This window comes from Thermobia domestica, chromosome 12, assembly GCF_964235325.1.
Source record: "Thermobia domestica chromosome 12, izTheDome1.hap1.1, whole genome shotgun sequence".
Classification (NCBI taxonomy): domain Eukaryota; kingdom Metazoa; phylum Arthropoda; class Insecta; order Zygentoma; family Lepismatidae; genus Thermobia; species Thermobia domestica.
This window is the reverse complement of record NC_137465.1, coordinates 49,390,574-49,416,551: the sequence shown is the minus strand read 5'-3', so window position 1 is coordinate 49,416,551 and position 25,978 is coordinate 49,390,574. Positions and strand designations below refer to the sequence as shown.

General features: G+C 35.3%; 1 long non-coding RNA gene across 1 annotated transcript in view; it reads right to left on the bottom strand.

The window, feature by feature from the left end:
• Positions 1-3,429: 3,429 nt before the first annotated feature.
• Positions 3,430-25,978, bottom strand: part of LOC145665706 (uncharacterized) — a 46,620-nt gene continuing 24,071 nt past the window's right edge. The window contains exons 2-3 of the long non-coding RNA XR_014127610.1: positions 21,150-21,326; positions 3,430-3,592 (exon numbers count right to left, since the gene is read on the bottom strand). This is a non-coding gene — a long non-coding RNA (uncharacterized LOC145665706). The remainder of the gene's footprint in view (positions 3,593-21,149; positions 21,327-25,978) is intronic.

Genomic DNA, 25,978 nt, shown 5'->3' with positions numbered 1-25,978 from the left:
CTGCATATTTATTTAGAAGCAAAAAACTATATTCTCCGTATACCTCAGTCTTTCCTGTAAATATTCGTTTTTGTTTAGTGTTCATCTGATTCGTATGTCCTGAGCAACTGTAGTTTCCGTAAGCGCTTGCAAATGCAAAAATTGGCATTCCACCGACAACAGAGATGGCTGCCATTCAGGAACACTTCTACATACGATAAAGTGAATAGTGCCATTGATCTTCCCATACATAAGGTTCATCACACTGTAATCTCTATAATTTTCGGAGATGGTCTAGCAACCTGCTCTGGACCACTTCGTATTGATTGACCCGTATGTAATCGTAAGGATCACTTGCAGAATAAGAAATCACCATATCTAAATATTTCGAATTTGAAGAATAAATTAGAAATAATAAAATTGTTATTGTCCTAAAGAGATTAAGCCTTTTATTCTATGGCGCGGGACCTGGGGCTAACTATTTCTAGAAAATTAGCAAGTGCGAGCCTCATAGAGGATAGCAAGCCCGAGCTGTCAGTAGGCTCTGGCCTAGTGAGATTAATGTACTAGGGAAAAGTTAACTGTCAATAGCGAGTCCAAGCTCAAATTACTGCGAGTACTAGTGTGATTCTCATTGAGATTAGCGAACGCTGCCTCATTGATAATAGCAAGCCTGAGCCCCTATAATCTCCTGTTGCAAAATGACCCTCTTTGCTCCATTTTTCTTTCCCTTTTCTTTCTTTCATTCATTTTACTTAGGATCAAAAGATCCAATATATTTCAATCAAAAATTTTCTTGTATATCTTATATCTGGAGAACTACCTATAGTGTAGCCAAACCCAAACTATCAGGTAACTCAGGATGATGTGCTTATTCCGTAAAAGATAAGAAAACTCGATTTAGGGGTCGTTCAAAAATTTTGTGGCCTCTGATCCAAAAACTTATTGTTGGCCAAGATCGCAATCTTTAAATGATTTTTTGTTTTTGGAATCATTCCTAAAATTCTTGTTTATCTCAAGTGAACCAGATTTATAAACAACAGAAATGCTAGAAAGACTTTAATTAGCATGTGCCTGAATTATCCACAGGAATTGTTTAGATACCGGTATATGATGGAAGATACCGTAAGAAACTGCTATGTTTAGATATCGTTGGGGTCTTAAGAATTCAGGTTAAAATCAGAGTCTGCATACTTAGCAATTAATTCTTCGTAATCAAATACAACTATAAGGTATCAGAAACGGGTTGAATTGAATTGAGTGAAAATGTATTAGAACAATGTGTTACGTAATTATTAGGTCTATTATGGCTCGGAAACCCAATTTTGTTTTTCTCCTTTAGCCTATAAATCCCAAAAGGCGAACATGTTTAGTTATATCAAATCATGAGTACTCCAAAGAAAATTCGAAAGCTTGTGCATTCTGTCAAGAAAGTACCGGGAATTGTACATTTAAGAAGCCCAATGAAATTGAGCGTTGAAATTCTTCTTCTTGCTGCTACGTTAGCACAACTGCCCTCTATGCTCGCGCGGAGTTTGAGCGCTATCTGTCTGTTAGTTTGTTTATAGTGCTCCATTTGTCAGTTCATCGCAAGTGTGTGCGCGCGATTTTTACAATGCATAAAACTATCGAACAAAAATTCTGTAAAAAATTGCATTGCAAATGGAATTACGTGAGCTGAAGCGCTGAAAGAGTTCTCGATCTCTTTGAAGAACACGTGCGTATGAGTGCTACAGTGCATTCAAAATTGGTCTAGAGGTGGTTGAAAATTGTGTCGACTATCAACGTCTTCAACTGAATTTAACATAACTAAAGTGAAGGAAATAGCGACTGAAAATCGTCGTTTAAGTCTGAAAGAGATAGCCGCTAAAATTGGTGTCTCACGAATCAATTTTGTACATTTTAAACGATTGTTTGTGCATGAAACGTGTTGCCGCCCGACTAGTGCCGAAACCCCAACTCACAAGGCTATCATTGTAAATGAATTTTTGGCCGAAAGCTAAAAAAAAAAACTTGTCGAACAACCACCGTATTCCCCTGATATGGCTTTGGCCGTCTTTTGTATTTCCAAAACTCAAATTATCACTTCGAGGTACCCGTTTTCAGTCGATAGAAAACATCAAAGAGATATCGTAGGGAGTACTAAAGTCGATTCCGGAACATACGTTTCAAAAAGGTTTTGATGATTGTATTATTCCTTGGCGTAAGTGTATTATTTCGGAAGGCACTTACTTTGAAGGCGATACAATAAATTTGTATGAACAATGTATATTTCGTGTTTTATTGACCAATTCCCGGTACTTTCTTGACATATTTCCAACCTCCATCTTAATGCTAGCATTAAGCAAGAAATGTAAGAACATTAGATTTACAATTTTGTTGTTCAGAAAACTCTTGTTGGCTTAAGCAACACATATGTACAATTTCAGAAGACAATTATACCTTAAATTCATCGATAATGATGAGAGAAACCCACATTATGATTTATTTTTGTTTAATTTTTCCAAATTATGCTTTATTATGCTTTATTGTTAATTTCAATCATTGTTTTACATTAACCGTGTATAATGTATAATATTTACTATGCATTATAAATTCTAAATATCTTGATTTATTTATTAACACTTTATGCAATCAGTTTCTTTCATATTTAATGAACTTCCTACTTAATGCACTGTAAAGAGATATGCTTTACTCGAGTCAGTTTATCACTTATGTACGCCATAGAGGTGCATATATACAGAAAGGGAAAGTAAAAGTTGCCACCAAAGTGTATTGAAAGTGCTCGAGTTCAAGAGCTAAACATAACAATATAGTGTTGAGTTCTTGTGCACTTTTTCTGCATTTCGAATCATCATATATACAATTTCTGCACACATAATTTTTTACTGGAGAAAGTAACTCACTTAAGATGTTCACAAGCTACGTATGCTAAACTTGCACTTGAACATAATTTTCCAAGAATTGTTCTAATAGAATTTTCCAAGATTGTCTTCTGAATTTTAAATTATGTCTTATGCTTTATTTTCTAAAATTATGGTTTATTATGCTTTTAAAATTAGTTTCTTCTGGACCCTTAGACAACCACAACCATGTTCAAGGTACCAAACATATGTGTAAATTGCTGTTATGCATTTTATGCTTTTGTGTTGCCATAATAATGATCAAAGAAATTAATGTTTTGAAACCTGTATAGAAATTTGGTTGAGATTGACGAGCACCAAAATATCAAAATTTCATAAGAGATAAAGTATTTGTTGATTTAAAGTCGAACAATTCAAAAGCCACAAAAATATTGCTTTATCATTTCAATTGCATTTCAAGTTTCTTCGCTTGTGCGTGGGAGATGAATCTACTTTTTTTTTTTTTTTTTTTTTTTTTTTTTTTACGTATCCTATATTCAGAATGAAACATCCTTTGTGGGAGGCATACTTACATTCTCATGTCCTGTCAATTTTTGCAGTGGCTACCCAAAGTATTAATCGGTGTTGAGTAATCTTCGCCTTTTCCAATTATTGACAGGCCTCCATCCTTCGCAGTCCACCCTGATTGCAAACAACATCTGCTGGAGCAGTTTATTCGGCAGTCTTTTTTTGGTAAGTACGCACCATTTCTGAAAGAAAGAAATATTGACTCACGTATGTCTCTCCATCAGTACACAATAGGCTAGGTTAGACCTAGTAAATAAACATCTAGAAATGAATAGTCTAATCAGAATGTTTAACTGCAGTTTACACCAGAGGCTAAGTGGTTAAGCTCCTTCCATAATACATTTCTGTGGCTACTGGATATAGATCTACAGGGCTTTGAATACATTTGGCAACACAGTGAACTACCTATATTAATAGGCTATACAACGAGCAGGCAAGGAGAATTTTGGAACACGATAAAAAAAGGCAACTTAAATTTTAAAGGAAAGGAGGACTAAGGTAGTAAACCCTCCTCCGACGAGGCCCTGTGAATGGTGCTTTAATCATTTTTTTTAAAATGGAATATTTTAGTCCAGCAAACTAGTCCCACAGAGAATAGGCTACAACAAATTTTGAGGTAAAGATAAGGACATGTTACAATCTGTACTTATTGCCGTAGCATATTATAGTCCCAATGACGTAAACTAAAGAATAAGTTTTTGTTTGGATATGTTTAGTTCTCTCCCCCTTCCATTTTAATTTCCCACCTATCATCATTGAGTATTTTTTTCAAAAATAACAGTAGTCTTCCTCCTACCTATATTACCATAGAAAAATCATTTCACCGTTCCAGGCTCCATCTTACCTTTAAAAAATCATACTCTTCCGCTTGACATCTATTTCTTTCAAAATCTTCTGCTACTTAGGGAATGCAAGAAACATTGTCCTCCGTGAGAAATGCAAGACAAATATGCAACGAACACCCCTTGGAAATCCCCACTTTGTTATCATTATGTGCTCAGCCAATGAAATAAAGTGAAGAAAAATAATGCTTAGATAAGAAAAGAGACCTGGTAAATCGGAAGCTTTTGGAACTGGGTGAGTTAAGGAAGAGGGTAAGGAAGTGCTGGTTGACATGAAGTGAAGTGAAGTTTCAATCAATAAATATGGGCCTACAGTACCAAACTGGAAGGTGGAAATATGTCAAAACTCTTGAAAATAAAACAATATTAACCATAAGACTAATATTTAATGTGTTCTGATATCCTACAATGAACTTTTGGCAGTATTGTTAATAGTATAATAGTTTGGTTGGTGGTGACAATGATGTAACTAGGGGGGAAACGGGGCTTGTGCCCCGGGCGCCAAATTGGGGAGCGCAAAACTGGGCAAATAATTATTGTCACTATAAAGCAAGGAAAGGAGTTTAATAAACTAAATATCATAAAAAAATTACCTCAGAAACTTAAGAGGGCAACAATCAATCACCACCCTTAGGATCATATCCATAGATCATAAGTTAACTTCGAAGCTATGTTTTGAGGACGTTATAAAAACCTCTGCATCCAAAAGAGCCCGCAATTTTAAATTTTAGTTCCATTTTGTGTTTTCATTTAACTTACAACGATTTAAGAGATTTGTAAAATGTTCGAGTACACTCAAAACAACAGCTTGATTGTGTTTCATAATTAAATATTCTATTCTAAATCAACAGACTGTTGATTCACTCTACACATATCCACATCCTGATATAATTCCAAAAACATTGCGGTTTGCAGTTATTTCGTTAAGACTGTAAGAATGTGCCAAGCATGCCTCATTATTTGTTAATCAGATTATTTGTTAATCAGTTACAAAGTAGTTTAATGTTTTATCTTGTACTAAAAATTAAAATATGTACTGCAATTTTGAAATCAAGCTTTACCACTTGAAGAAAGAATGGAATAGGAGAACTACTGTCTGATGCCAATATCAGGTATAATTGGGGAGCCTTTTGGTTTGGTTGGTCGGGAGGTGCTAAGGCGAGTTCTTGCCCCGGGCGATAACTAGCCTAGTTGTGTTTCTGGATGGTGAATAAAAAATGATATTCGTTATTATTGATATTACTTGGATAAAGAAATTCAAGAAAAGAGAGGGAAGGAAAGCTAAAAAGCGATCTTATGGTGAAGCTTTCAACTAAAGCCTACTATACTCTACTATAGTTACATTATCGAATCTTCAGACTACTTGTCATCTTCGGAAACAAGATAGGAAGGCAATAAAGAACACACTGAAGCTGGAGGAGATCAATTTTAGTTGGAAAATCCTTTGAAGAAGACAAGGGAGCAAGCACAGATTGGATGCACGCAAATGAGAAAATTTGTCCCAACATTAGCAAAAGTGAAGGAGAAAACCGGCGTGACTAGAAGAAAAATTGCAGCAATTGCTACTGCGGTTTTGGAAGATTTTTAATATGTGAGTCTAGAGCAGTCCCAAAACATACTTGACAGAAGTAAAATTCAAAGAGGTTGTGAAAAATGATATAAGTGTAAGAACTAAAGAGACTGTTAACAAAGTGAAACCTCGTGCCATCTATTTTGATTGGAAGAAAGACCAAACGCTCACGATGTCCGGAAGTCAGAGATATGAAGATAGAAGAACATTGTTCTATCCGTGTAGAACCGGGAAACAAATTGTCGGTTATGCCGGAAATGCTTTGACGGGATCAGCATCAGCAAAGAATATTGCTAGTTTCATCTGCCGCGAATTACAAGAAAATAATGTGGACCTATCAGATGTGGTAGCTAGCGGCTGCGATGGCACTAATATTAATGTTGGGTCAAAAGGAGGAGTGATTAGAGTGCTCGGAAACCATTTACGGAGGCCCTTGCAGTCGTGTATGTGCTTATTGCAGTTCACTGAACTACCACTTCGTCATTTACTAAAAGTGACGAAGTGACGATGGTGTAAATACTGGCCCTTACACTTTCTTTGGCTTTATTGGTAGATCATTTGTGAAATGTGAAACAAATTCAGTGTACGGCTTCGAAAAAAAATTCTTCAGAACCTCCTACACTCCTAAACGTGCCTGATCTCAGTTATGATCAGAGGCACTTGTGTAAAATACTCCAATCTGGAATAAGATGACTGAGATAAAAGCCTAGCAGATTAAGAAACCTGGGAAACTTCGGCATATTTGCTGGTTAACTGTGGCTTACAGACTTTTGCGTCTATAGGTGTATATATCAATGCCAAATTCTTCAGAGGAGCTCAAAACTATCAAAGTTCGTGGGAAAAGTATATGCACCAGTGTGGTTCAACATCAAACTGAAACCTCTCGTCAAATACGGAGCTAAACATTTGTTCCTGACCATAAAACTTCCGCGATGTTTGCAAGAACTATACAAGACTCCAGTCAATAAAGTAATTTCCAGAAATGCATTCTGTGCGAATCCTCAAAACATTCTTATTGCCATGATTGATGTCGACAGATCAACTACACGAATCCTTGCTGCTGATAAAATATTTCAATCCAGAAAGCAGGGTAAACCTTCTGAAATCGTTCCTTCGAAGTGCCAGTATTAAACTTCGAGACTAATAATTACACAGAAATGATAAACTGGAATGAGTGTAACATAACAGGACGCTAATACTGACTTATGAGACATGAAAAATTGCAAGAAATTCGCGCTTCAGAAAATACATGTATTGATATCCCTGAGTTGAAATATCATACGTAAGTAGTGGAAAGATTAGTGGAAATAATTAGTGAAACTTCTTTCAGTATGTGCGGCAGGAGAGAGCGATTTCTTTATTCGTTCCAAAATTGACTCGAGAAAATACATGCCTACTTTTGAGACAAAGTCGCAATATTCTGCAGGAAGACGTGAACGAAACTTATGAAACATTTAATCTAATGTTTGCGGGTGTGTGGGCTTGAACTCGACGGCAGCCACCTCTTAGTGGTGAATTCCTTCTTGATGTAGCCTGTAACACAGAATATGAACTTCGGGAGCTTTAAAAATTGAACTCGTCACGACAACGAATCTAAACACTCCCAAATTACAGTCTACTTCAAGCGAAAAGCTGTCTAATAATTACACAAATACGCAACAAACGTGTATTTGTTTACAAAATCTACGAAACTTAAGGCCCATTGACCCCCGGCTAAGAATGTTTTAGAGTATTAAAATTTCCATGGCAAAGTACTACGATATGATGCAACTTTTGCCCCATATCCAAATTCGAATTTAGATTTTTTTCAAAAATTGGCCTCTTTTCACTTATTTGCATAATCTATCAAACTTAAGGGCCATTGCGCCCCGGCTAAAATTTATTTTAGAGAATTGAAATTTTCCATGGTAAAGTACTATATTTTGATGCAACTTTTGCCTCCTATCCAAAATGGAATTTCGAAAAAACATTTTTTGGCCTCTTTTCACTCCACCCTACTGTACACTTCACGAGTTCTTCATCAACAGTAACAGTATACATTTATTGTACAGAACTGAACTTTGCAGATGAATAAATATAACCGTTTATCTTGTTATGGTTTCCCCAGGGCGTCTTATGTAAAGAGTGCACTGTACGTATCACGGTTTTCTTTACCTATAACAACTGTAAGAATTTATTATAAGAAACTTGTACCTTTATTTATAACGTGATGTTTCAGAGGGCGCACTGCGACATATTCCGGTGTCCTGGTGGACCAGCACGGGCCTGATTACATCATATTGGTTACTAATAATGTAATTGGTCGATGCACAGTTACTCAATTGAAACTGTACGTCAACAACCTTTGATCAATTATGTTATTAATAGAGTGAAATAAAACATTAGTGAAACAAGTGAGATTGAAAAGCAGTGTTTAAGGTGGATCACTAGGTGTTCTCGGTGCTATGCTAAACGCTGCTTAAATAGTGCGGCGTTGCGAGATAGTGTTGAATGTTTACTGATGTCAGATAATAAAGAAAGTAATGATGGAATTCTGCTTGGATACTTATTGGAGAAATTAGTTTTCGATTCTTACAGCAATTCATAGCTAAGTTCCGCTTCTGGAACTGCAAAGCTTGAATCCAGGAATTTTCTTATTGTAACTACCATAGTGAACGTACAAATTTGGCAACAACGCATTATATCGTTCCGCGCAAGTTTCTTTTCAAAATCTATTTTCTCACATGTAAATTAAAATTTAAATAAAATGTGAAACATAGCACGAAAAACAATCAAACAATTTATCAATTTCGTAATAAGATCTTTACTCTAAAATACTTTACACATACAAATAAACATTTAATGGATGTGAGCAGTTCTAGTAAGATCTAACAGCAAGTGCCATCTTGTGTACCCATTATGAAACGAATCAAATATTTTCTTTTATTTGTTACCTTTTACGATATCAGAAGACATAACTAGGATATAGTATACATGAAACTGCATTATTTCCCGAAGGAGTAGGAACTTTTAGGGATTATTCATTGAGTATGTACGAACTTACAAAGGGGATAACAAAGCGACTTTTATTTACTTATCGACTGATACGAAAATAAAAAAGAACGTACCTGTACTTTATATCTGCATTTGTAGTGCCGTTGTACTTTATCTATGACTATGTGTATGTGTGTGGGGGGGAATTTAACGCATATCGCATGTCTTGTGCACATGGATACTTCTTACTATTGCACTACGTAGAAAAGTTTTGGTATTTCATGTAGAAGTGGTAATAGAACACAGAAGAAACGGAGATCAGGGGGTTTTCATGTATACTATTACCCATAACCAAATGAATTAGTGTCTTGTGTTGTAGCTGAAATGTAACTCTATCTTATAGTACAATATTTATAATATGTAACGTTTCATTGCGCAGTAATTAAGGGAATGAGATAAAAAATGTACTGACTTCCGGATGATGATCCATTTCAATAGTCATTAATCACCTACATAAAATACAGACTAGTACTTATGAAAAGCATTTAAATACAAGGAAAATTTGATGGAGTACTATTAGAAGTAAAAAAAAAAAAGTAATTCTAGTCTTGTCTTCTTCACTCTTAAGAGAGTTTGAAAAAGGGCACCGAGAAATAACCAGCTTGTGCCATAAATGCTGAATAAAATGTGTTTGTGAGTTGAAAAAAACTTCTTCTTTGAAAAGTTTGTATTATTTTAGTAACTAATCGTGCAAATGGCAGAAGCCGCCATTTGCATTTTTTGGTCGACTTACTAGTCGTATTACCTGTAATAAATATTATTAAGTGTATTTTAAGTATAAATTGTTTGTTAGTTAAGTTATTCGTTAGTTAAGATAAGGAATATAAAGAAACAGTCAAATTCGAGAGATAATTGTAATGTCATAGCCAGGTAAGAGAATGTCCAAAATCGGGACGGAGTTCCAACGGGAAGAAGAGGGCCAGTTACCCAGATGATCGGGGTGAAAATGTTGGATAAAGTGAAAAATAAATGAAATGAGTACGTGTATATTAATTGTATTTGTGTGTAATTGATTTCATGTTCTAATGTGATGAGTGTAAATGATGAATAATGAAGTTTTCCACTTTAACCACTTCCTCTTCAGCAGCTCACTATCCGAGATGTTTACACTGTCAGGATCACCGCGGAACTCAAAAGTAATTCGGAAGAAGATAATGAAAGAGATGAAATTTCATAGGTAAAAGTTTTGTGAAAGGGTATGTGCTGATAAAAAGCAACACTTTTTCTCCTTAATGTTCATAATTAGTTGAATGTCTTGCTATTTTTAATAAATATTGAATACACATTCTATTATATCAAGTAATCTAAATAAGTAACTATAACAAAATCTTTATAAACATAAATAGATTTAACACATAAAATAAACGTATCATGTCAATTCGACAATATAGGCTATTTAAAACAAGATAAAAATTTTAAAACAAAATTACAGGAAACATACAATTCTTCAAACAGTATTTGTAATGTACAGGATTATTACAAGAGTAAATTAAAAGTATTTCTTTATTTGCACAAAATGTCTGTCTTTATTATTTGACTGCAAATTAATTTATATGTAACACATTGAAATTATTTTTATATAGTACTGCACAGATCAAATATGGCTGTACCGTAAAATTCGTGAAATGTTAAACTGTAATTGTATTTTTCAGTTGTATATTTTATCTAACAGTAAACAAGTTAGTACTGAGTAGCTATTCAGTCGGTAATCAAATACTAATTTTGTATTTTACTTAGGCTCAAGTTTTAAATCATGTACATTTCCATTAATCTTTGTTATACATCGCTACCTTATTGCTAAGAATTTTTATATGATCATGGATTCGCATAAGTATATATGAGACGCCAAGAATCAAACCTCGCCAAATCCTCTTACACACTTTTGCGGAAAAAGTAAAAAAAAATATCACAACAAACCTTTTGTAAATACAAACATATTTTTTATTTACCAAACATGTTGTTAATTGTATTGTGTCATAGTGAAAAAATATGAACACAATGCAATAATAACAATTTAAAACATAAGGAAAATATATGTAAGAAATTCGGATGTGGCGGGTTTTGATGCTGAATGATGGATTTGGCGGGGTTTGATACCGGTACTGACTGAACTTGGCTAGTATTGAAAACCAGAACTAGATTTATGCTTTTGCTTCAAAGGAGTTTTAAAACTAAGTACGATTTAACAATAAAAACAGGGAAAACCAATAATTTATGACATTATAGAATGTCAATAATAAAATGTAAAGTTGAAAAATACTTTACTGAGTTGTCAACAGGGGCGGATTCAAGACCGACTTCTGGTGGAGGGGCGGTGGGTTGTCATACTGCCATTTTTAAGGGCTCCAAACTTTGGGATGAGTTTTATTTATATATATAAAATAATATTTTCTCTTCTGCGGGGGGGAACGATCCGCGCCTGGTTGCCAATATTAGATTACACAGTTATTTGCAATATTAAAACTTTCTCAAGTTTGAGAACCTAATATTAAACATTATTAAAAGTGGTTTTTTACATTATTTTCATAAACAATATCAAACAGAACTTACGTTAAACTGTCGTATTTTATTTTATTTTTCTGAAATCTAAATGCCATTTTGTCTATTATAATAGTGAATTTTGCCGCACTGTATATATTTCTTCGAAGCCAGAACAAAATATGCTACTTTCATGCTATTATCATCTTCTTCCTCCTCGACTACGTAGTAACACAAGATTTCTTTTGATTTTGCTTCAAAATAATTCGTTTGGATGGGTTGATTTTGAAATACCAGTTGTCTGGCTTCTTTTGTACCTTTCTTGCTTCTATTTTCCAATCTTTAACTGGTACTGTTATCCCTACATTATGAATTATATCATGCTTATCAAGGATGTTCTCATGCTGCTGTGGCAGTTTTGCCAGGTCCCCAGCTCGAAAAGTCGCTACTGTGATGTTAAAATTCCGTCACGTTCTGCTGCCCTTAATGAAATTCCGCTATTTTCCGCTACATTATAAAATTAAACTTTATTAATATTTCCTGTGTTCGCACCGAGAACCCTTGAGTAAAAGGCGACGAACATGTTAGGACATTATGAGATTAGTCTTTAGTAATCAGAGAGATATGATGGCATTTTAGGATTGGCTCTTAGTAATCAATGAGATATGGTGAAATTTTAGGACTGGCCACAACATTTTAAAATTTCTATGACGAGAAATATTTATTAAAATTTTTATGACGGAAAATATTTATTAGATTTAATCTAACCCGGGATTTACTTGAACCTATACCCACAAAGTGGAGATGGTGTATATATTTTCTGAAAGCTTGGATCAAGGTAAAACAAACACAAGTGTGTTTAAAAGTGAATGCTTCCTTAGGCCTACCATCTACTGACACAACACATTTGTTTTGGTCTTTTCTGTCACTAAGGTCACCTAAAGAGAAATATTAGAACTAACACTTGCCCTGCATCCACTAACAAATTTCAGCATCGCCAGGATTAATACTAGGGATGGCCACAAAGTTCCGGTCCCGGCGGAACCGGTTCTCGGAGATCCGGATTTCAGAACCGGTTCCGAACCTGGATCCGAAAGCCCCAAAGACCCGTAAGGGAGGCACAAATTTTACCTTCAAAACACTGCAAAGAGGACCATGCGCTTGTGCCCTCCCTGCCCACACTCGCTTGTGCCTCCAGAAAAAATTTTGGGCCACCAGTGTTTTTTTGTTTTTTGTTTTTATTTTGGTCCACCAGTGGGTGTTTAGCCAAATGAGTTGGCCAGTTTGCCTGTTTAACCATTGAGTTTGCCAGTTACCCAGTTTATTTAGCCAAATGAGACAAGCGGCCGCCGCCTGGGCGCCTGCCTGTCGCTTCCACCATTTCATCTAGCACACTGTTCACAGCCTTCCAGCAGCTCGGGTTTAGCGTAGGATCGTTACAAAGTTTCGGTTCCAGACCTGGATCCGAAAACCCGGTTCCAGAACCGGATCTTGAGAACCGATTACAGACCTGGATCCGAAGAACCGGTTCCAGACCTAGATCCGGAAAACCGGTTCCGGAACCAGATCTTCTAGAACAGGAAGTGTAGTGCAGGAACCGGTTCTAGCCATCCCTAATTAATACGACACTTAATAAGGGATATATTTTCATGGCATACATGAATGTCACTGGTACGCAATGAGTTAATATAGAAACCTGAAGTGCTAAGTGATGTTTATCTCTTTTAGTTGCAATAATAATTTAAACTCAGAGGTGAAACATATTCTTACAGTGCTAAATCCATATCAAGAAATTGCTTATCTCTAGATATTTTAGTTTCATCCATTATGGGATCAGTGTTGAAAAAATGAAATTTTTTAGTTTTACGTCCCACGATTATGCCGGCTAAGTTAAAGGAGACGGTGATTATGGGAAATATAGTGAAATGGTGAAAAGAAAAAATGTGGGAGGAAGCGGGAGAACCCCGAGGAAACCGACGCACACGGGAGATCAGTGTTGTAAGAAAAAGAAATTATAAATAAATTTATAATAGTAAAATCATAGGTTTGTACCAGTTCCGGTTTCAACAGCCAGAAAAAAAATGAGACAGAAGTCATCTTTGAGGAGGCTGAATGTGAGTCATAAAAAAATAATCCCGAAATCTCTTACAGTCTTTGGTCTAAGAAAATAAGTATTGAAATCGGAAGTATTAATAGCTTTCCACCACTTCCGTTTCTGGTTTTGAAAGACGTTACGAGTGATGGTAGTACTGAATCAATTGTTAAAGAGTTATTGTTGCTATTCATTATTGTTCTTTTTCTATGGCGATTAATGTCTAAACTGGAAATTATTGAATTTTTTGGTGCAGCACTTGAGGTAAGGGTCTAAACTAATTTCTTAAATAAAGAATACTGACAAATTACATAATCATGTTTTAGGAGTGTAGAAAACAACTACAACTTATGTTCAAACATAAGAATTATTAGATTTATTACCGTGACTAGAGAATATTTACATTACAATGTTAAAGAAGTTGAGAATGATCTAAGAGCATAACCAGAATGAAATTTTCAAAATAGAGATGGAAAGGGAAGGATAATTGTGATTGTTCCTACATGTAAAAGTAAATCTTCTTATCCGGACCTTCTTCTATTGCTCACAAAATATTGCAAAATATCATCTCTCTATGACTTACGGCTCCAGGGATATGGCTCCTTAAATCTCCCGAAATCGGAACTACTTGTTGGCCTATATCTCGGAAACGGGAAGAGTGACGTAAAAAAAACCCATCACTTCTTTTAGATACTTTTTGCTGTTCTATCGAATGGTGGGCTCAAAATTGAAAACAAAATCGCAAATAACACAGGCACACACACACAGAGAGTGAGAGAGAGAGAGAGAGAGAAAGAGAGAGAGAGAAAGAGAAAGAAAGAGAGAGAGAGAAAGATAGATAGATAGATAGATAGATAGATAGATAGATAGATAGATAGATAGATAGATAGATAGATAGATAGATAGATAGATAGATAGATAGAGAGAAAGAGAGAGAGAGAGAACATTTTAAGTTAGCTGAAAATAAAGAGAACAATTGTTTGTATAGCACCCAGGAGTTTTCTTGTTATAATTCCTTTGTAAACAAATCAGTTACAGCTATTTGATATTTATTTCTAAACAGTAAATCCTAATGACAAACTGCACACTATAACAAATCAAAATATAAAGTGTGTTCATTGCTTTTGCACTTTTTCATTTTTTTTTCTCAAAATTTTGCCAAAAATTAAAACAATTTTATAATTTCTGGAATTGTTTGTGGTTACAAAGTACTATTTAATAATGTAGTCAATGTTGTTCATTATTAAGTAGTTGGACATCTAAACTTAACACTTCATAATAGAGTTGAACCCGCAGTACTAGTGGGCCATGAGAAATATCTCCCCAAGCCTGTTAGAATAAAGAACATTTTATAAATACAAAACTGTAGTGATGAGAAATTTTAAAATAACTCTTGCTTTTAAGCGATACGAGAATTTTGAAAAATAATAAAACAAATGAATTGGTAGAACCACAGAAGACCATCAAAATAGATTTTCATATAAATATATGCCTAATTTACGTACATTTTATAATTGATTATGTTCTCCACGAAAATTAAAAAATCCAAGTTTCGTGATACTTTTCAGAAGATAATGAAGAGGGTTCTATCCAAAACAACAATTGTGTTCGGGGCCGCGGTGGTTCAGTGGTAGAGCGCTGACCTTGGGGTCTCGGGATCGATCCCAGCCCCCCAAGTGAACTTTGTGGTGGACAAACATCGTGCGCGTGGGTTTTCTCGGGGTTCTCCCGTTTCCTCCCACTTTCTTCATTCCACCATTTAATTCATTACCCACCATCACCGTCTTCTTTAGCCTAACCGGCATTACCGTGGGCCCTAACACTTAAAGATTTCATTTAACTATACTGATCGTATAAGTATTCACAAACTATTGTGTCAAGTGAGTTGAGCGATTTCTAAACATTTCTGCAAAACGGGGCTCTAACGTCGTTTAGAAGAGCTTGAGGCGAAAGAAAATTGCCGCGAAAATTATGTAGATGAGAATTCCAAACCCAGCATGTATCTTGTGATTTTTTCTTTGTATTTCATATTAATGATAGTGATATCCTCTTGTAAGTGCAATCCATGATATTAATAGTATGGGTCAATCCATCTAAAATGGTCCAAAGATGGTGTAAATGGTTGCTCGACCATCTCTAATAATCATAAAAATTTGAGGTTCACGAACCGTGTGTATCAGAAGGTCAATAACATCATTCACGTTTTCGTATGTAGAAGTGTTCCTGAATGGCGGCCATCTTTGTTGTCGGTGACGTGACAATAGTTACAAGTGTTTACGAAAACTACAGTTGCTCAGGACATACGGATCAGACGAACAGCAAACAAAACGAATGTTTAGAGGAGGAACTTAGGTGCACGGAGAACATACACTCTTGCTTCTAAATAAATATGCAGGGTTGCAAACCAATACATGAAGTCACCAGAAAAAGTACAGAAAATTACACTATTAAAGGGTTGTATTTTGGAATGGCATAAAGTGGGGAGGGGTTCATAAGTTCTGTGCTGAATACTATTTCATGTGAAGAGTCTGCAGAAATATCCACAGCTATGATACTACTGGTACCGTAGGTTTATGGGGTCCGAAAATAGAAGTTTGTGATTTTGATGCAATTTTTGGGACGTAATATTTCAGGAGGGCAAAGTGCTAAAAATTGCTACCTAGGCTACAAAGTAATTCTGTATGTGAATAAACTATTGAGAAAAATCATGACTGACATTACATGGAGAAAAAAGTGAGGACATGGTATGATACAAACGCGAAGAAAGCACTACGTGAAGGTGGTCGTAGCCCGCAAAAATTTAAATATTTAGATATGGTTCATACGAGACCTCAAATATTGCGCATGGTGCAGCAATTAGGTCAGTTTTTGTTTGTCTTCAGTTGTGCGAAAGCTTGCGAGTGGCGTTTGGTCCACAATTCTAGCTCCATGATCATTGCAACGTCTGTATGGTAAGGCGGTTAGCTCCCCCTTGCACCCACGACACGCATCGTCTAACAGGACCGTGGCATTAAGGCACCTAATGTATCAGTGAAGTGTCATTGAAATTCAAGCGGAAGTTAATATGTTCACAAGCAGGCCCGTATCCAGGGGGGTCTAGAGGGGCCGGGCCCCCCTAAAGTTTTTGCTGGCCCCCTAAAATTTTCACGGTATGCTTACAAATGAACTATAATATGGTGATGAACTATCATTGGTTGGATCGGGGCCAACCTAACTTCAGTCGCTCCCTCCTATATCTTTGGGCTGGCCTGTTCAGAACGTTGCTTTACATATATCCTAACTATATATACAACTACATGAACTGACATAAAGGAAAAGGGTACTTCCGGTTGACGTAGAAAGTTGAAATTTAGGATGATTGTAGCTTTCAAATAATAATCCACAGAAAAACTGCCAAAAGTTAATATTTTTAGTTTTAGTGGGTTTAAAGGGGGGATGAAGAAATTCTCCATATTATTTAAATGAGCTTTTTTTGGGGGGGGGACTTATGACCTCATGTTTTAGGTATTTGTAATTGGAATAAAAACTTGAAATTCGATACGCTTCTATGTTTCTCTTAGCGTTACCAAAATAAATTACCAAAAGTAAAAGTTTTCAACCGTAAAGAGGTTTTATGGGGAAGTGAAAAATCTCCCATGTGATGAAGTGATGATGTAATTCCCATGTTATTTAAATTAACATAGGGTGTCCTTTTTGATACAAAATATTATCTTGTAGATAGTTGAAATAAGAAAAGAAACTTGAAATTTGGTAGAATTGTAGGTTTTAGAGTTTCGAGGACGTAGACCGAACAAACGCCACTCGCAAGCTGTTGTACAACTGAAGACAAACAAAAGCGGACCTAATTGCTGCACCATGCGTAGTTTTTGAGATCAATTATGAAACATATTCAAACATTAAAATCTTTCCGGGCTACGACCATTGTCACGTAGTGCTTTCTACTCGTTTTTACCATGTCATAACATTTTCTCCATGTGATATCAGTCATGATTTTCTTTGCAATAGTTTATTCACATACAGAATTAGTTTGTGGTCAAAGCAGTAATTTTTAGCTTTTGCCCTCCTTATATATTACGCTCCAAAAATTGCATCAAAATCACAAATTTCAACTTTCGGACCCCCATAAATCTATGGAACCAGTAGTATCATAGCTGTGGATGTTTCTGCAGACTCTTTACATGCAATAATGTTCAGCACAAACTTATGAACCATTCCAAAACTGAACTTTACGCTATTCCAAGATTCAATCCCTTTACATGTATAATTTTCTGCTCTTTTTCTGGTGGTTTCATGTATTGGTTTGCAGCCCTGCATATGTATTTAGAAGCAAAAATTTATATTCTCCATGTACCTCAGTCCTTCCTCTAAACATTGGTTTTTGATTAGTGTTCGTCTGATTCGTATGTCCTGAGCAACTGTAGTTCTCGTAAGCGCTTGCAAATGCAAAAATTGGCATTCCACCGATAACAAAGATGGCTGCCATTCAGGAACACTTCTACATACGATAAAGTGAATAGTGTTATTGACCTTCCCATACATAAGGTTCATCACACTCCAATCTTTATAATTTTCGGAGATGGTAGGAACTTGATCTGGACCACTTTGTATGGATTGACCCGTATGTAATCGTAAGGATCACTTGCAGAATGATGAATCACCATATCTAAATATTTCGAATTCGAAAAATAAATTAGAAATAATAAAATTGTTATTTTCCTCAAGAGATTAAGTCTTTCCTTGTATGGCGCGGGACCTGGGGCTAACTATTTCTAGAAAATTAGCAAGTGCAAGCCTCATTGAGGATAGCAACCCCTAGCTGTCAGTAGGCTCTAGCCTAGTGAGATTAATGCACCCGAGATCGAGCTAGGGAAAAGTTAACTGTCAATAGCGAGTCCAAGCTCAAATTACTGTGAGTACTAGTGTGATTCTCATTGAGATTAGCGAACGCTGTCTCATTGATAATAGCAAGCCTGAGCCCCTATAATCTCCTGTTGCAAAATGACCTCTTTGCTTCATTTCTCTTTCCCTTTTCTTTCTTTCATTCATTTTCCTTAGGATAAAAAATATCAATATATTTCAATCAAAGATTTTCTTATACGCCTTATATCTGGAGAACTAGTGTAGCGAAACCCAACCTATCACTTAACTCAGTATGATGTGCTTATTCCGTAAAAGATAAGAAAACTCGATGTAGGAGCAGTTCAAAAATTTTGTGGCCTCTGATCCAAAAACTTATTGTTGGCCAAGATCACAATCTTAAGATGATTTATTTTGGGATCATTCCTAAAATTCTTTTTTAACTCTAGTGAACCTGATTTATAAACAACAGAAATGCTAGAAAGACTTTAATTAGCACGTGCCTGAATTATCCACAGGAATTATTTAATTATATGATGGAACCTGCGTTGAGGTCTTAAGAATTCAGGTTAAAATCAGAGGCTGCATACTTAGCAATTAATTCTTTGTAATCAAATACAACTATAAGGTATCAGAAGCGGGTTGAATTGAATTGAGTGAAAATGTATGAGAACTACGCAATGTGTTATGTAATTATTTTTATGGCTCGGAAACCCAATTTTGTTTTTCTCCTTTAGCCTATAATTCCCAAAAGCCGAACATGTTTAGTTATATCAAATCATGAGTACTCCAAAGGGAGTTCGAAAGCTTGTGGATTCTGTCAAGAAAGTACCGAGAAATGTATATTTAAGAAGCCCAATGAAATAGGGCGTCGAAATTCTTCTTCTCGCTACATTAGCACAACTGCCCTCTATGCTCGCGTGGAGTTTGAGTGCCATCTGTCTGTTAGTTTGTTTACAATGTTCCATTTGCCAGTTCATCGAAAGTGTGTGAGTGTGATTTTTACAATGTATAAAACTATCGAACAAAGAATCTGTAAAATTTTGTATTGCAAATGGAATTACGTGAGCTGAAGCGCTGAAAGCCTCGCATAAGGCTTAAAGTGAATCGATTTTTTGAACAAAATGTGCATATGAGTGATACAGTGCATTCAAAAGCGGTCTAGAGGTGGTTGAAAATTGTGTCGACTATCAAAGTCTTCAACTGAATTTAACATCACTAATGTGAAGGAAATAGCGACTGAAAATCGTCGTTTAAGTCTGAAAGACATAGCCGCTAAAATGTGTGTCTCACGAATCAATTTTGTACATTTTAAACGATTTTTTTTTGCATGAAACGTGTTGCCGCCCGGCTAGTGCCGAAACCCCATCTCACAAGGCTATCATTGTGAATGAATTTCTGGCCGACAGCCCAATAAATCTTGTCGAACAATCACCGTATTCCCCTGGCAAGGCTTTGGCCGACGTTTGTCTTTTTCCAAAACTCAAATTATAACTTCCAAGTACCTGTTTTGAGTCGATAGAAGACATCAAAGAAAATTCGTGGCGAGTACTAAAGTCGATTCCGGAACATGCGTTTCAAAAATGTTTTGATGATTGTATTATTCCTTGGCGTAAGTGTATTATTTCGGAAGGCACTTACTTTGAAGGCGATACAGTAAATTTGGATGAACAATGTATATTTTGTGTTTTATTGACCAATTCCCGGTACTTTCTTGACATATTTCCAACCTCCATCTTAATGCTAGCATTAAACAAAAAATGTAAGAACATTAGATATACAATTTTGTTGTTCAGAAACTCTTGTTGGCTTAAACAACACATATGTACACTTTCAAAAGACATGTATACCGTAAATTCATCGATAATGAGTAGAGAAACCCACATTATGGTTTATTTTTGTTTAATTATGTTTTAATTTTTCCAAATTATGCTCTATTATACTTTATTGTTAATTTCAATCATTATTTTACATTAACCGTGTATAATGTATAATATTTACTATGCATTATATATTCTAAATATCTTGATTTATTTATTAACACTTTATGCAATCAGTATCTTTCATATTTAATGAACTTCCTACTTAATGCACTGTAAAGAGATATGCTTTACTCGAGTCAGTTTATCATCTATGTACGCCATAGAGGTGCATATATACAGAAATGGAAAGTAAAAGTTGCCACCAAAAAGTACTGAAAGTGCTCGAGTTCAAGAGCTAAACATAACAATATAGTGTTGAGTTCTTGTGCACTTTTTCTGCATTTCGAATCATCATATATACAATTTCTGTACACATAATTTTTTACTGGAGAAAGTAACTCACTTAAGATGTTCACAAACTACGTACAAAAAATATGAATATAGTATGCTAAACTTGCACTTGAACATAATTTTCCAAGAATTGTTCTAATAGAATTTTCCAAGATTGTCTTCAGAATTTTAAATTATGTCTTATGCTTTATTTTCTAAAATTATGGTTTATTATGCTTTTAAAATTAGTTTCTTCTGGACCCTTAGACAACCACAACCATGTTCAAGGTACCAAACATATGTGTAAATTGCTGTTATGCATTTTATGCTTTTGTGTTGCCATAATAATGATCAAAGAAATTAATGTTTTGAAACCTGTATAGAAATTTGGTTGAGATTGACGAGCACCAAAATATCAAAATTTCATAAGAGATAAAGTATTTGTTGATTTAAAGTCGAACAATTCAAAAGCCACAAAAATATTGCTTTATCATTTCAATTGCATTTCAAGTTTCTTCGCTTGTGGTGGGAGATGAATCTACTTTTTTTTTTTTTTTTTTTTTTTTACATATCCTATATTCAGAATGAAACATCCTTTGTGGGAGGCATACTTACATTCTCATGTCCTGTCAATTTTTGCAGTGGCTACCCAAAGTATTAATCGGTGTTGAGTAATCTTCGCCTGTTCCAATTATTGACAGGCCTCCATCCTTCGCAGTCCACCCTGATTGCAAACAACATCTGCTGGAGCAGTTTATTCGGCAGTCTTTTTTTGGTAAGTACGCAACATTTCTGAAAGAAAGAAATATTGACTCACGTATGTCTCTCCATCAGTACACAATAGGCTAGGTTAGACCTAGTAAATAAACATCTAGAAATGAATAGTCTAATCAGAATATTTAACTGCAGTTTACACCAGATTCTAAGTGGTTAAGCTCCTTCCATAATACATTTCTGTGGCTACTGGATATAGATCTACAGGGCTTTGAATACATTTGGCAACACAGTGAACTACCTATATTAATAGGCTATACAACGAGCAGGCAAGGAGAATTTTGGAACACGATAAAAAAGACAACTTAACCTTTAAAGGGAAGGACAACTAAGCTAGTAAACTCTCCTCCGACGAGGCCCTGTGAATGGTGCTTTAATCATTTTTTTAATGGAATATTTTAGTCCAGCAAACTATTCCCACAGAGAATAGGCTACAACAAATTTTGAGGTAAAGATAAGGACATGTTACAATCTGTACTTATTGCGGTAGCCTATTATAGGCCTAATGACGTAAACTAAAGAATAAGTTTTTGTTTGAATATGTTTAGTTCTCTCCCTCCACTTTCCATTTTAATTTCCCACCTATCATCATTGAGTATTTTTTTTTTTCAAAAATAACAGTAGTCTTCCTCCTACCTATATTACCATAGAAAAATCATTTCACCGTTCCAGGCTCCATCTTACCTTTAAAAAATCATACTCTTTCGCTTGACATTTCTTTCTTTCAAAATCTTCTGCTGCTTAGGGAATGCAAGAAACATTGTCCTCCGTGAGAAATGCAAGACAAATATGCAACGAACACCCCTTGGAAATCCCCACTTTGTTATCATTATGTGCTCAGCCAACGAAATGAAGTGAAGAAAATAATGCTTAGATGAGAAAAGAGACCTGGTAAATCGGAAGCTTTTGGAACTGGGTGAGTTAAGGAAGAGGGTAAGGAAGTGCTGGTTGACATGAAGTGAAGTGAAGTTTCAATCAATAAATATGGGCCTACAGTACCAAACTGGAAGGTGGAAATATGTCAAAACTCCTGAAAATAAAACAATATTATCCATAAGACTCAACATAATGCATTCAAAATATCTTTCATCACTACACAAAGTTGGTTGACACACGTTTCAATCTACCCCATGTGTTGACCAGCCCCATCGCGCTATGTCTGCTAATTAGCTTAGGCAAACAATGACTATGAGTCATACACTGTGTATCTCAATGTTTATTGTAGGGGAAATTGTAATCTTTGAAATCCGTTGTTCATTGTTTTCTTCACTAGTAAATTACTAACTCAAATCGCATAAAAGCTAGAATTATAAAAAATGTACTTACCTCATCTAAAAAGCTTTTTTCTTCCCAACTCTTGAAACCCTCTCCTATAGCTATGAAATTACAATAGCTATTGTACCGTACGTAGTCACTCCGTGACATACGTATCGGGGGTACCAACTGCAGAACTTGGATTTAATTCGTAGCGTGTCAACCTACCCCTGCGTCAACCTGTCCGTGTCTCCCCTACTCTCTGAAAGACATAAACCACTGTTACCAGTGAAGATCACTGTCTCACCATTGCAATTTCTCCCATTTTAGCGAAGATATTTCCTGTACAATTTGCCTTTGCTTACATCGCAGACAAGAGTTCCAATGAAAAACTCTGCTGTTGGACTTCTGAAACCCAGTCAAGCTACGCAAAGTTTCTGGATTTTGGAAAGCGTCCCAACAAGAGTTTAATGAAGCACGTTTTCTACACTTGTAAACAAGTCTTGTGCAGTGGAAAGTGCACTGTTCGAATTGTGTACATATAACACAATAGGCGGTGGAAAAGGGGGACTAACATACGGGAATAAGCACATTAAAATCATCTATATAGGAGCATAGCACATTTTATATAGAGAATTTATACGCAAAATTTACATTTATCGATAACTACACTATTCACTATACTCAGTGGTGCCCACCCCCCTTATGTCCATGACGCACCCCCCCCCCCGCAATTGTCTATCCGTAGATGTTCTTCCATGAAAAAATCTTCTTTTCGATTAATTTTTACATCCCTTCAAACATATTTATATAGATTTTAACCCCCCCAAATATTTCAATGACGCAGTTTGCTATACGATAGAAGCAAATAAATACCGTGTGCATGGGATTCTCGGGGTTCTCCCAATTTATCTCACTTTCGTTATTCCATCATTTTACTCATTATCACCGTCTTCCTCAATCTCGAAGCGAAATTGTGGAACGTTAAACAAAACTAAAATTATATGAGAATTTTTAACACTCGCACTACCTAGGTTATTTTTATAACATGGACTACCAAGGAGGAGTCGTTTTGTACCCACCTGCTAAGATAAAATATAACTCGCAGAAGAAACGTTCAAAAAATCTAAAGTGACTGAAGTGAACACCATATGAGATAAAACTAACCGACAAGTTCAGAAAAGGCGGGAAAAAACTATTTATTATACTGAAATCTAAGAGAATATTTCTAAATGTTAGTCATATCTCCTACAAACAGGAAGTAGACCCTACTTTGTGTCCACAAACTTTAAATAGCACATTTATGAGACACATTAACATGAAACTATGACAAAAATCTATAGTAACTGACATTAAGTCAGCAATTCTGACATTAGGTTAACAACTCCTAGTGTACGATTCGGTGACGAATATCCTAGCGACATTTCTATCTATATTCCTTAAGACCCTTTTGCTTCCGAAAATCAAGTAGAAACGCAAGGTAATATGTTATATCTTTCTAAATTTGTCCACCAAAAAATCTCTAGATTTTTCGCTCTGTTATTTAGAGAGTTGCACAAGAAAAAAAATATTAGAAGTATTTGAATTACTGTATGCCATATACCATCACCCTCTCTGTGTTTCCATAGATTAAGACGGTTATATTTAGTGCTCATATAATTATATTGTAGTTAGCCAATTCATTTAGCCAAATTTGTTTCAGAAAGATAAAAATTATATATCATAAGAGTACCTAGGTATAACTCCAATTCTCCGAACGCCACTCACAAGGATCGCTAAATAATCTTACACTATCAGAACATAGAAAGTATATTCAAAAATTGGCCTGAATATATTCATTCCTAAAAATATCATTTTGTTCAAAAGAAGTATTTAAACCAACGCTAAAATTTATAGATAATTTTTAACTCTCGCACTACCTAGGTAATTTTTATAACATGGACTACGAAGGAGGAGTCGTTCTGTACCCACCTGTCAAGATAAAATATAACTCGCAAAAGAATCAAATTATAAACTCTAAAAAAAAATCTAAAGTGACTGAAGTGAACACCACATGAGATAAAACTAACCTCCAAGTTCAGAAAAGGCGGGAAACAACTATTTATTCTACTGAAATCTAAGAGAACATTTCTAAATGTTAGTCACATCTCCTACAAACAGGGGGTAGTCTCTACTTTGTGTTCACCAACTTTAAATAGCAAATTTAAGAGACACATTAACAGGAAACTCACAAAAATCTATAGTGACAAAAGTGAACACTACACAGGATAAGACTTACCGCCATTTTTTTTTTAAAAAAGGGAAAAAGGTATTTATTATACTGTCATCTACGAGTAGCACTTGTAAATGTCAGTCTCATCTTCTACAAATAGGAGTACTTTGTTCCCACCCACCAACACAAAATAGCACATTTATAAGACACACTAGCCTTCAATTTCTACCACTGTAAGGTATACGCTTTAGCTAAACATGTTGAATAAAAGCATACTTTTTGTTTTTCAATTTTAAAGAAACACTTAGAAGAGTACTTATAAGAAACATACTGTGAGTGAACAACGTATCTTCCCCCGTTGGTAATGGGAGGATTAAAGTTAAAATATATAATTTTCGAGGTACATTATCTTAATCTTCTAATAACGAAAGCAATTTAGATATCACAAATACCATAACTATGTAATTTTCTCAATCATTCGGATAAGTAAAGTTTCAGTTATTTATACTTGTTTTATAAGGTAATATTATCTTTTTCACAGCTGAATATATGATAATAGACGTACTACAAGATCAGCAGACTTTTACAATAATCTTTAAAATGAACTTCTTTAGCTTTCATTTAGGTTAAACATTCAGTAAATATTATTACAACTAATGGTAAAAACAACAACAGATAGTAAATCAAAAAACATAAGAAGCGTATGTAACATATGCAAGACATATTGCATAAAATGTTAATTGGATTTAATTGGAAGGAAGAAAATACATCACACTAACCTACAACTTACGGTATACAGATACATCAAATGTGTTTGATTCATACGTACAAACAGGGAAAATGGTATTCGTATTTTCACTCCGCTATAATACATTCTTTCCCTTCAGATACACTTTATTTATATTCACCTTGTACTCTCTCAAAATTCAGATATTTTTTTCGGTTGAGTAAGGATAATCTACTTGTATCAAATATTCCCTCTCCGACTATATCGGGATCATTTTGAGGGCGTGTACCCTCAGTGATAGAGCTTTCACTTGTGGTGTGTGAAGTTCTTGGTTCAGCACCAGCTCGCACAAAGAAGAATTTGTGGTATAAAAACTGTGGGGAGGGAGACTTGTTTTGACAATGAGAACCAATATGTTTACACTTATTGGATTGCCGGTTCAACAATGGCTCATACAACTGAGCTCAGAATTTGTCC